Genomic DNA, 12,656 nt, shown 5'->3' on the forward strand with positions numbered 1-12,656 from the left:
CCACCATCTTGGCAGAGGCCCACCATGCCTTTGAAGGCCTGTCTAATGGAGGCCCACCATCTTGGCAGAGGCCCACCATCCCTGCAGAGGCCTGTCTGGTGGAGGCCCACCATCTTGGCAGAGGCCCGGCCCATGCCACCGCTGTTCCCCGTCGCCCTTCCCTGCCACCCAGCAGGACAGGTGAGCCCAGGGCTGCTGCACAAGCAGCGAAGGATCAGGCCCCAGGCTCCCAGCAGCACTGCCTTCCCTGGACTCCAAGCCACGTTTTCATTTTATTTGCAAGCAACGAAAGGGTAAGTGGTAGAATTGCAGTCCCACACGGCACAGCTACCTAAAAGGATATCACCGGAGGGTGACAAAGCCAATTTTTCTGCCTTGGTAAGTATTCAAACTCCAGCTTCTGGGTTATGTTTCCTTCTGCATCAAGACCTCGCTAAGAGGAGCTGACAACAGAGCTTCCCTCTCCTCCTGTGGGAGCTGGGACCACAAACGCTTTCTGCGATGGACGACCAGGCTTCTGCTGCAGCCCCGCTCCCCCTTCGGCAGTGCCAGAGTTTGTGCCAGGTATGGGGCACAGGTGAGCCACGATCGCCTACTCTGGTCCCGTGGATGTTGAAAGGAGGAGAGCCAAGGGGCTCTGCAGCAGCTGACAGTATGTCATGCCTAATGCTTAAGCACTTCCAGGCCTCAGAGGATCCCTGAATAGAAAGAAACCACCCGCCACTGGAACACAGCCACTTTTGTGGCTGGAAGGGGCAGATGTTCAACCCCATACAACAATGCAACACAACAGTTGAGATTGTAAGTGAAGAATGCTGCATCCACTTAAAACTGAAGAGGGAAATTAGGGACACCATCTAATTCTAGAGTCACCATTGTCCTAATGCTTTGAGTTCACATACCTACTGTGCAAGAGGGGCACAGGGTTTTCTTCCATTGCCTTAAATAGCCAACATCCTGGCCCAAAGCATTGAACCACAAGAACTTCAGAAGCATATGGCCAGATTGGTAAGTTTTCAGCTCCTTCAGCTGGAACACAGTTTTCCAAAAGAGCCCGGCTCCTTTTTAGTACCTACATAAGTGACAAGACTTCCAGAAGTCCCCACTTCCCAACAGTTTATGCTGGCATACAGCGGGGCAGATCATTCAGAGAGCTCAGCTTCCAAATGGCCAAAGCCTTTGCTGAGATGCTTGATGGGAATCTGACCTTCAGAAGTCTGCAACACAGCAAGCATCAGGTACTTCACCACCAAGAAGAGTGGTTATGGAGAAATATATAGCCCAACTACCAAACCCTTATTCACTGACCCCAGATTGCTCACATGAGACAGCCTTTCTTCTCCCCTTCTTTAAAACAATCACTACCTCTTTTAGGATTGGCACCAAGAGAAAAACGGATTGGGGATTTCATTCTAGATTTCCATGGGCTGGAGATACCAGAATCCCAACCGAGCACCTGCCAGCCAAAAGCAATCCCTGTCACCTGCTCTTTGGTTTGAAAACTAGATTTGTTCAAAACCATTTGTCAAGCTGCTCTGGGCAGCAGGCAGAGAAACAGAACAAAGTTCAAGGGTTAGTTGTGATATGAACCGTGCTTGTCAGGATTCTTCACTTCCTCCGGCTGTTCAGCGAGACTTGGAATGGATTATCCACGGAGAGGCAATTATTTTTTGCGTTGAAAGCTCACCATCCTCTGTAGGTCAGCTGTGAGCTAAAAGCATCCCAGTTATTTACTGCTGGAAGCTGAAGGAATTTCCTTACTCTCTGAAGACAGACATTTAAAATTAGTTTCAAGTACAGTTGTGATAAACAAATCACGTCCTCCTCCCCTCCCCCTTCTGTTTTTTTTTCTGCTGGATTTTTAAACCATGCCTGCTGGTCTCACCGGCCATTTCCGAAGCTGCCCTCTGCAACTCCTTATTTAAAAATCCATTCACAAGGATGCAGGGGAATTATGCAGAGCAACACAGACGTCTTCCGAGAAAAATCAGCAAAGCCAGAACCCTCTTTTCCAAGCTCTCCCTTAGACTCTTGATTCCCCAGAGCCCTCAATTTTTGAATTCCTGATGCCATTAAAATAAATAAATCGCCAGGAGTTTGACTATTCTCACGGCGGAAGGTTAGGAGTTGGTTCGTTACCTTATTGCAGGGAACACGGGCTAAAAATCAGATGCCGAGGCTCGTTCAGGACTTCAGCTCGTTGCCGAAAGTCAGCTGGTGGTGCCTCTCGCTGGGTGGAACATGAGCTCACCAGCCCACTTCACGTATGCTACTGAATAGCTGCTGGATGCAAGCAGCTTTTGGCAGCCACGCGGGGAAAACGAGAGGTGTTTTAAGGTGGTATGACGGCCTACGCAAAGGGGCTTGGTTCGGGGACTGAGGTTTCCTGCGAGCCTTTATTCAAAATATTGATGTACTAATTAATTTGTGGATCACAAGGCCTTAATACGAGGAAATTCGGTTAAGAAATTCAGGCATGCTGGGAGAATTGCTTCCTTGCCATGCATTAGCGACTATACCCACAAACTGCCAGCAATCACTAAGCCTCCACTCTGTATTCAAAGCTCTGTACAATAGAGTTTATTATTTTTAAGCTTTTCAGACATCACTGTAGCAAATTTAAGAGCACTATTTGGAAGATTAAGATATGAACACCACCATATTATTCAATTTAGTCTAACATTGAACACTTATTTCTGTAAGTATTCACAGCTAACACTTCGTTTCCAACTGCCAACAGAGAGAAATACTTACAGCTCTAAGTCACATTTCAGTATGGTCTTGCAAACCAAATTTAGGAAATGAGAACAAGGAAATTACTATCATTATGCAAATACTGCCCAATTACTGCCAAGCCATACAGAACCTGTCTTCAGGTCTCTGCCATAGGTTTTGAAATTACACACATACAGATCACAATCAGGAAAGCCCCACTTTCTGTGTGTGCAGCCGAGTGTGAAGTTATTAGTACATCTCCAACAGCTGTATTTTCTAAGTACTCACTATTTTCTCTGTTCACACGGATGCAGAGAGGCATGTACCTCTTGCTATCAGCTCATCCATCGCCTGTAGCAGCAGACAGTCAGGCAGCTGTGGGTTTTAACAGCGACATGCCAACCCCACAGGCCCCAATCCGTGTGGGATTTGGGTCTCGTTCCCATGGCATCAGCCCGCAGGAGTGCCAAGAGCAGCAGAAATCTTGGTTTCGGCCCCACAGGTACTGGCTCACCTCAAAAGCGTGATGCTTTTTCTGTGCAGCCCCACTTGCAGAATTAAGGCAGCTGCTGAGCCGCATTGCTGGCTCATCTCCTGAGCTCCTATTTTGGGGCCTCTGTGGATGTCACAGAAACACACAACAACCAGGATTGGGAGGGACCGCTGGAGGACAGCTGGTCCATCCCGACACTCAGAGTAAAGAGTGTCCATCAATTTTTAACCAGGCAGGCAAGGCTTCCTATCAGTACCAAGCCTGTTTCCTATAAACTCCTGCTGCATGGATTCAGAACTGCTTTTTGGCCACTTGTGTAATTTACCGACACCATTAAGTAATACTTCTTTCAAAAATCCAGACGAATTGCCCAGAGAAGAGAGAACAAAGAAAAAAAAAAAACAGAAAAAAGCCATAAAGGCAGGCAGGTTCCAGGACTTTTTACCCCTCCCAGTGACAACAGCAAATAGAGCTTACTAAGAGCTGGCTTATTTGCCCAAATCAGACATGCAGACAGGTGACAAGGGGGAGTGATGGGAGAAAAAAGAGAAAGGGCTTGTGCCTGTTTTCTATCACGATGCTGCTTAAACGAGAGCTGACTGCTGCATTTTGTCCTCTTGAAACCATCCCACCCTTTGCAAACAACTGTGCAAGCTGGACTAGATGGGATGCAGAACAGAAACAACGTCCTTCGGGGGGAATAAGGGAATAACCAGGGAATTAAGTGAAATGAGAGTCAATTAAAAAAAATCACTTTGCCTATCTGAAAGCTCTCATTTCATTAGAACTGATTTAGCTAGCTTGGAGAAAAGCTCTTTCAGGGGTCTAAAATTTCCCAGCCTCTCAAGTGAAAGTGGAAAAGCTCTCATTGCAAAATCCCAATCTATAGCACCCCAAGCATCACAGCCTATGCTATTCCCTCAGAGAAAGAGGGAATAGCAAAAAAGACTTTTTTTTTTCCAAAAGGCTCGCTTCTTTTTCGGAGAGAAATGGAGGGCAGTCTCATTACAGCAGTCTAAAACATTCCCCACCATCATTAGGATGAATGGCATAGCATAAATTATTAACTCTGTTCAACATAACTCGGAAAATAGCACGAGAGACCAAACTGCGGGAGGAGTCAGCACAGGGGACCACAACGCCAAAATGACGGTCGTGCTGTGTCAGCAGGCTGTCTGCAAATACAGGAATCGGGCTGGCTCAGGGGCTTGGTAACAGCATGACGGAGCCGTTCGTTTCTAGGTCAGCAGTTCAAATCAGAGCCACGCTCAGGGAGATGAAGGCACGCTTCTAGACAAGGTGAATTTACAGGATCCGTCCAAACCCCAGCACAGCTCTGCCTGCTGCAGCGTGCAACCCGTCGCTTCTCAGTGCTTGGGGCAGGACGAGCATTTGCTGAGACTGTACCCAAGAACTGCCCGACAGATTTTCATCCCGAAGTCCTGGCTCCCAGGGCTGGGACATTTTGTAGAGGCGTCCATCTAGAAGAGTGGAGGTGCTGGAGGCCACGGGGCTGCAGCCTGGCCGGGGCAGCCTGGGCACCCCAATCCCAAGCAGCTGCAACCGCAGCTCCCCGCTCCCCCAGATCCACGTGGCAGCTGGAGGCACCCCGGCTGTCGTGCAGATCAACGGGAAAACAGATGCACAAAATACACCGTGAAAAAACACATTGCGGCACTTACGTTTCACAAGAATGGGTCACTTTCTCAGTTACTGTCCCGAAGCTGCTCAATGTTACTTCATCTTAATTCTGCTTAGAGTTTGAAAGCCCAGAAGTTGAAGTTATTTAGCTACTGCCAATTGTGAAAAAAAAAATAAAAATCCAGACACTGTGGACAAAGGAGGCAAACAACAACCCAATGCCGTTTCTCCAGGCAATTGTTTTCTTCCTTGGGCTGGGAGAGAAGCAGACTTGGAAGCACCTCAATGATATTGCAGCAAAACGACAGCGTGTCAAGCTGGATAAAGCTCAGGGCAGCAGGAATTCCTCCCATATACAAGCCCATAATCACCTGCCGGGAAGAGATTAAGTGAATGGACGTCTGCAATATCAGGGGAACAAGGGGAAGAAACGTTAACGGTGTGCAGGACGCGTCTCCAGTCAGCTCAGAAGCACACAAGGCAGCTTCACAGTCAAACCCTGCAAGGGCAATGTCCTTAAGATCAATCACGCAAACCTTTGTATCAAGCTGCTTACTCGAGTGGCCAGCGTTAGGCAAAACAATCGAGAAGTTCATTAAGTGAACTCGCCCTGGATTAATGCCATAAAACTGTACATACCTTCCAGTGACAGGTGGAAAAACGATTTGCAACACCGTCCCAGACACCAAAGAGCTATAGTCACAGCGTCAGTCCCTTCCAGACCATCTCCTTCCACACCCAAAGGACTTCGCCATCACTAGGGGCAGCCCTCAGAATTCAGGGCCAGCGGCTCCCATCTGTACCCTTCATCCTCTCCCCCCTTCTAAATTGGGCTCGAGCCTCATCACACCTGGCAAGTGCTGGTGAGTGAAAAGCTGCTCGTGAAGATTACACACCTCCTGGATTACACACGTTCTTCAGCAATGGTCCCACGGGACCCCAGCTGCCCCCCAGCCAAGCCTTGCTCATACGAGGTTATTCAAGTTACAGTGAGGAACACAACGCCTGTGTCCCCCAGAGCATGTGGGTGTGCTGGACGAGTACCCCAGGAATCCATCAACATCAGGAAATTGCAGCTAACCTCCTCATCGCTCCCTTCCTCTGCCGCCAGTTCTTGCCATGGCACATCAGATTTTCCCCAAGGGACCCTTGCCTAGCCTCTCCCCACAGCCCCTCCTTGTAGGGCACCCTAAAAGAGGGCTCTGAAGGCTCTCACAAGGCACAGCTGTGGGATCTTACTTCTAAACACCCGCATGCCAATTTGAAGCTCAGCCTCCCCAGCACACAAAGTTGGGTGAACCAATAAAAGACCCACAATGTAGTGAAGCCTACAGCCTTACACGTATGTGTCCCAGGGTGAGGATCATAAAACCCAAGAAGGTTAGACTGCAGAAGTGCTTGCATACAGTGCACCCCCTATACTGGGGATTCGATTCTCCTCCTGGCTGCAGGCAGAACCTAAGGGAAGACCTACCCAAAATCTCCATGCCACCCAGGTAACAGCTTCCAACTTTCCCCAAAGCCCTAACCTGAGGGTTACAGCCCCCGGAGGAAGCAGTCTCAAGCTGCTGCCCTGCCCCGGACCTGCCCAGCCTCACAGCACCGAGCAGACACCAACAGCGATGCACTATTTAATAGTTCAGGCAAAGATACCCTGGAGAGGAAAGGGTTTGGGGTTTTGGGAAGGGCTGCCACAGACACGCAGAAGCACGGACTACACAGTACCCTCCACTGACCAGGCAGGGCTGAGATGAAAGCCAAGCTTCTCTCCAAAAGGGATGGGTTTTCCCAGCTATTGGGCCATGCCTCTTTCACAGACGATAACATCTTCGCAGGATAAATACACCGAAGATGAAAGAGCTGGCCCCAACTTACATTCCTAACAGCCTGCTGCCAGGTTGCTTTGGTGGGCTCCTCAACGGCGGGCACAAGCCATCGTGCCCGGCTGCAGAACCAGAAGGAGCGATTTCGATATAACACCGAGGGGCTCCAGAGCAAGCCCCTGCCTCCCCTGCCCTCCCGCTTTTCAGGGACGTTGGGAAACCTGACTCTTGCCATTTGGGAAGCGGTAACAGGGAAGGCCAGCACTGTTAACCCCACTCTAGGAAAGAGGAAACAAGCACAGAGAGGGAAAAGGGTCTGGCCGAGGTAAGTCCCGTGGGCTCCAGCGGGGAGCAGCTCCAGGTGCCAGCACCTCTGTCCTCAAAGCCATCACCTCTCCCTAGCATCCACCAGGGCCTAAAGCGGAAAGGCAGTGCGGGAGCAAAAGCAGAAGAATACTTTAAAGGAAAACTTCACGCAGAGGTCAGAGGAGCACCAGAAACCTGCTCTACCGAAACCGGCCGTTGATTTAAAGCTAATGGAAAAAAATAAAAAAAAAAAGCGATGCTGGGGAACGCTTCTCCGCTCAGGGAGCACGCACCTTTGTAGCACGTCTGTGGCTGTGCAGGGAGCTGCAGGTTCTCACAAAGTGAAACAAAGCTGTTTAAGTGGATATTCTATTCTCTTTTCCCCATGAGAACAGAAGAAAGGCCCATAAGATGGTTGTGCCTTCTGCTCTGGGCTCTTCATTCGCTGACCACGGAAAAGGCTCTGACTGCCTTCCCACTGCCACAGCACTCCTGGGCTGGAAGGGAAATGCTGTTACCGGCAGGTTACAGAAAGGGAAATGAGGCACTGAGCAATTTTAAATAGCTCGCCCAAGGTCGCAGGAAGCTTACTGCAAAGCAAGAGATTGAACCCAGGACTTGCGAGTCCCAATCCAGTTATTTATCAGAAATCATCCTTCTAATAGATCACCTCTTGTCAGAAACCCTCCTAGTTTGCATATAGAGATTATGCTGAATTATACTGGCACAGCAAATTTCCACTCCAGCCCAACACGCTCAAATTGCTGTTTTGGAAATAAAATCAAAGCTGCAGCGTGTTCAGCATGCCGAAGCAGACAACTCCCTCGGTGCTGCAGACAGCCCCACCACCACCAGAGTGCTTCTAAAACTCCAGATCAAGATAAGAGGCTGGTTTTGGTTCACAGTTAATCACTTCGTTTTGAAGGGTGGCCTCCCATGAGTAAGCCCTTACCGGTTGGCAAGGTTCACCTCGTGTTTGCATCTTCATTCATAAATACTTCTGCACGCCTCTGGCTGAAGCAGTGTTACAGCCCTAGTGCTGCTCCAGACACCAAAAAGCCTCTCCCTTTGCACAAGGCCTCACCTTGAACCCGGTGTGCGGTCAGTCTCTGTGTTGCTAAAACAAAGACTGAATGCATTTTATCTGGGTTTTTATGGGCCACAGGCGCAACTCCTCACCTTCCCAAAGAAAATCTGCTTGGAGCCTACAACACCCCTCAGCCCCAAGGCTCTAAGCAGACCCTAGTCCCCAAGCGGAAAACCTTTGGTAATGCCTTCCACACCCTCCAGGTACCCTGGTTAAGCAGAGCTGCCTCAAGGCATCCCAGTGGCACTGCCAAAATCGTGCCGCCTTGGGGATGCGGGGCTGGGGCCAGCACGGGGCAGGCGGAAGCATCACCCCTACCCATGCCCAAATCCCGCTCAGCTCCAGCACCTCAAGCAGCAGCAAGGACAAAACCTTCCAGCGGGCAGATGCACTTCTAATAACCAACCGACAGTCAAACCACATCTGGGTATCTACAGAGCTCAGGTAATTTTCAGCTGATGACAAACAGTAAAAGTGTGAGGCAACAGGTCTGGAGAGGGCCGCACGAGGTGGAATTTTCTTTTCCATGCACTACAATGCAGGCTGCTTGGTGGGGGGTCGAAACAGCATGGGTCTAGCCAAGAAGTTTATGCAGTGTTTAAGCATTCGGTGGCCTCAATCTCCCTGTATACAAGCAATTTAATTTGTCCAACTCAAATCATATACAAACTCCGAGCAGCTATGTCAATAAGAAACAGAGCAGCTCCTCTGGGCGGAGTAGGAAGGGAGAGCTGAAGGGAAGGGATGCAAGGACATCAGGAAAAAACTGACTTGCTAGTTGGGAAAACTTCACAGTTACACATCCTGAGTGGGCAGATATGAAGAGGAAACCAGAGGTACACACACCACTGCAGTCGGTTCCCAAAACAGCCTCGCAGCTACACGGCCACCTGCTTGGCAATCCGTGAGCTTTGTCCAGAGCCCCAACCATCACCTTCCTATGTGGGACCAAAGTCTGTCAGCTCAACAGAAAAAATAAGATAAAATTAAATTAAATAAAAGAGAGAGAACTTGGCCGCCACCGAGATTGTTACAAAATAAAACACCCACCATAAAATTAAATGGGTAAAGAACAACCCTGCTCCACAAAGCCTTCAAGTGGTGAATTCTTCACGTTGTTCTGCTGCACGCAAACGCTCTAACGAGAAGTGTCTCTCTCAGGGCAAAAGACTGTGGGAACTGAAGATATCTTTCTCCCATCTCTCCTCCACTGGATGAGCAGAGGCAGCCGCTCGGCAGTAGCTGATGACAGCCGTACGAGCACGACGGCCCTGCCCCAGCCGGGTCTGCTTTTCAGGCTGCTCACCAGCAGACCCTGCTGTGCCTCCTGCTCCTCTGCGCACAGCCTGACCCCAAACCCAGGTGAGGAGCAGGCTCAGAGCTGTAGCCGGGGCTGGAGACGTCCTGCAGAGCACCCCCTTTACTCACCGTGGCAGCACCACGGACTTTTCATGCCACAGGTCCTGACTCCACTGCACCTCGCCGCCTGGTAAGGACAAATGCTTCATCCTCTGCAGCAACGAGCCCAGCACAGCCCTGCGGGAGCACCTCCAGCAGGTCATCTTGTTACTAACAAGACTAAACCAGCAGCCTCCGGGTCCTCGGGCCCTGAACACGGCCCTGAAGAGGCGTGACACGAACAATGCCAAAAATTTCCTTGCTTTGAAACCCTACCCCTGCTTATTTACGTTGCAGGAGCACCTAGGGGCCCCAACCAAGCCAACATCTGCCCTGCAGAGCTCTGCCCGCGCTGTGTGCCCGCAGATGTGAGGGCCAGCTCCGCGGCACCGCGCAGCCCATCGGTGCACAGCAGCAATACAGCCCGGCCCCAGCCCGGCTGGGGAGCAGCAGGAAGGGACACCCACGCCACACACAGGGGACAGGTGCTGCCGGCCAAGCCACGCAGATCCCGGCACCCCGGAGCTCCGCTGGTGGCCACCCGAGCTCGTTGCAGCCTCCCAAAAGCCAGCAGACCCTCCAGCACAAACCCCAAAGCCCGCTAAGCCCTGCCAGCTGCTAACACAAACACTCAAAGATTGATTCTTAGGAAGGATGAAATCAAGAGGTAAATAACATTTCCAACACACCAGTGACGTGCCAAACACGTCATCCAGCAGACCGTCGGCAGGCCAAGAGCATTTTTCACTGCTCTGACCTCCTGCTGCCAGACCCGAGGCAACACGGCCGGGCAGGAGCCAGCAGCACGGGGCTGGGGTCCCCCGGCCCCCCTGCCCTCCCTGGGCCCTCCAGGGAACACAGCAATTCCCAGGAGGGAAGGAGAGCCAAATAAGTGACGGGACAGCTCAGTACAGCCCGCTTTGTTTCGCTGCGCAAGCCAAGTGCCGAAAGCTGACAACTCCAAACATTTCCTCTCTGAAGGCATTAAATTACCATTTTCTCATTTCAATGTCTTCTACTTGCTTCGGCATCCAGATACACACTTCCCAAATGTCCTGCTAGGAATAGGGTGTTGTAAACAAAGTTTTACAAAAAAGGAAGGTTAACACACAGCATATTTTTCCCATTACTTCAATACATCCTGCAAGCTCTGCAAGCTTGGTAGAGAAAGAGTCTATTTAAAAATCTAGGGTGGGGAAGAATTAGCTCACCAAAACCATAAACAGATTTGCTTTGCACTTTTAGTCCAAGAGAAAAACAAGACAGGCTATGTGCATATTGATGCACACAATAGCAAAATCATTTTAAAAACAAATGAATTGGGAGGGAGAGGACATCAGAGACGGGTGGGGGAAAGGAAGAGTTGAGAAAAAGGGGCCAAGCCCTAAGAGCAGAGATCCTGAGAGTCTGGTTCTCAAAGCTCCTTCAGAAGATACTAGAAACCCTGCATATGCCAGGGCACGGCTGCGAGCATGCAGAGGGGATGACACAATTTGCTATAATGCCACGATCTGTCTCTCTGTGCAAACCTTTGAGTAATAAAAGACATTAATTTCTGCAGACGAAACAAAGGAATCCTTTCCATTTACCTCGTGACCTTCCACACGAATAATCCAAACGCATTATTATAGTCGTGGCAAATACTGAGAGATGTAAGACTTGATCCCCTTCTCCCTACTCTTGCTCCCAAGAGGCCCCGACTGTCCAACAAGCTGGGTTGGCAGAGTTAAAAGCTTTACCTGCTTCCTCTCACCAAATTCTCCATCTCTAATGGTAAGACAAGTTGTGAGAGAGCAACCACATTCCCTGCACTGGCAAGACTACCAACGCAAGGTATTTGAGGGCCCATCTAGCACGTGATTCATCAGCTCTCAAGGCAACTTCAATGAGGACACTTCTCAGGAGACCGAGCAGTGCACGCGGACACCTGTGCTACAGCAGGCTCCGTTAGTGCACTTCCAGGAGCTGAACCGACTGGGTTTAGCCTGCAGAACTGGAAGTGGGTCAGGGAAGCTAATAACAAGAAGGGCACCAGTCCAGTAGCTGCACTCCTCACAGGTCACTGACCGCTGAAGTCCAGAGCAAGCAGGCCCCAGGCATGGCACAACTGGGGTGGAGAAAAAAATCAGAAATCAGTCTTGGGGTGGAAAGTCCCCTTTCCAGAGGGACACTGTCATCTATCTCACAACCATGAACTACGGGAAATGAATTCTCCATCGGTTAATGTCTGCTCACTAAGGCTTAACCACAGAGCTTCATTTCTTGCACATAAATTAGCTCTGCTCTGGTATGAGACCCAGTTTCTTCTTCAAAGCTCTGGAATGGCATAATGGAAAAATGGAGGGTTATTTCCAACCACACATTATCCACCCACGGAAGGCAAGGGTGAAATGCATCGCTTTCCTGACCCTCTCACCTGCAATACAGGGCAGATGCACATTTGTTAAGTTGCACAGATTCACAGGGCTGGGGGAAAAACAGACTGGTCTAGCACAAATACACGAGCACCAGCCAGGAGAAGAGTACAAACACACAGGATGTCTGAACTCTCTTGTCAAAGGCACAACATCCAGATGCAAGAAAAACTGCCCCCTTCCTCAGGGATTGCTAGGAGCACAGCCCGAGATCTATACCAAGTGTGCAGCAGGGAGCAGCTCAAAGGTTAGCAGAGCAAACCATTATGTGATCATTTATTTCAGCCAACGGGCTAGAAAAGCCGTCATGAGAAAATCTTCTTAACTACTTTGAAGCCTTAAAGAAGGCCCATCTTTCCCCTTTCCCGATGGCTCACAATTACTACTCATATGCAGCCACTGAAATCAGTAATTAACCCATAGTTATAAAGCACATAGTTGTTTTATTCTTTCATGTATTCCATTGTACTTCACAATACAAGGGTACCTCCTCCAATTAACACAGTTCTACCTGATTTTGCCAGCACAGGAGCGAGTACTCACACCAAAACACCAGATTTCTCCATCCAAGCTAGGCAAGACAGAACCGTGCACCGAACACACCACGTCCTGACAGTGCAGGACCTACCTGCCAGGCGGACCACGTCCTTAACACGTCACCTTCCAGTTCTTCTTCTTTGCTTGCGCGCATCTTTAAAGTGTCAGCAGTCGCTTCAGCTGTGCCGAGATTCAGGGCTGGAAGAGAGCACAGTGCACCAAAAATTACTGCTACGGCTCCA

General features: G+C 49.9%; 1 protein-coding gene across 6 annotated transcripts in view; it reads right to left on the reverse strand.

Annotated features, from left to right (window-relative positions):
• ZHX3 (zinc fingers and homeoboxes 3) overlaps window positions 1-12,656 on the reverse strand; it is a 50,298-nt gene that overhangs the window by 19,456 nt on the left and 18,186 nt on the right. For 5 of the 6 annotated variants that reach the window (XM_080557634.1, XM_080557637.1, XM_080557635.1 and 2 more), the window contains one exon: window positions 12,506-12,612. The gene's annotated coding sequence lies outside the window, so the exon portion shown is untranslated. Of the gene's footprint in view, window positions 1-2,139; window positions 4,871-12,505; window positions 12,613-12,656 lie in introns of those variants that run through there. The other variant, XM_080557639.1, reaches the window with a different exon arrangement.

The sequence above is a fragment of the Anser brachyrhynchus genome (genome assembly GCF_964034855.1).
Source record: "Anser brachyrhynchus genome assembly, chromosome: 16".
NCBI classification, from domain to species: domain Eukaryota; kingdom Metazoa; phylum Chordata; class Aves; order Anseriformes; family Anatidae; genus Anser; species Anser brachyrhynchus.